We start from the raw sequence: 440 nt of genomic DNA on the forward strand, positions 1-440 counted from the left end.
TCAAAGCCTTGGAGAATAATAGTAAATGTTATTGCAGATCTAAATTTAAATGACTGTCTATGTATTTAACTTAAGCCTTTAATTACTCATGCTGTACTGTTTTTGGTTCAAATGTTAAACATTCTTAATTGAGAAGGTAAAATTGCTTTAGACAGCTTAAAACCTGCAAATATGTTTGGCTGTGATGTTAACATGACAACAATTATTTATATTAACATTTTTTCAGGTGTCTAAATACATTGATCATACATAATATCCCATCATGGTTGCCTACTGCTTTAATTGTCAGTAATATATAAATAGGTAAACATTATTTTAGGGCTTGACTTCTTTTGCTCTGCACGTAAACTCCAGAAACCTTAGCATTTTGATTTTTTAAAGATAATGTAGACATCCCTACAAAGTAGCATATATCCTTTCCCCCCATGCATGTTATACAG

The sequence above is a fragment of the Euleptes europaea genome, chromosome 8, assembly GCF_029931775.1.
Source record: "Euleptes europaea isolate rEulEur1 chromosome 8, rEulEur1.hap1, whole genome shotgun sequence".
NCBI classification, from domain to species: Eukaryota; Metazoa; Chordata; class Lepidosauria; order Squamata; family Sphaerodactylidae; genus Euleptes; species Euleptes europaea.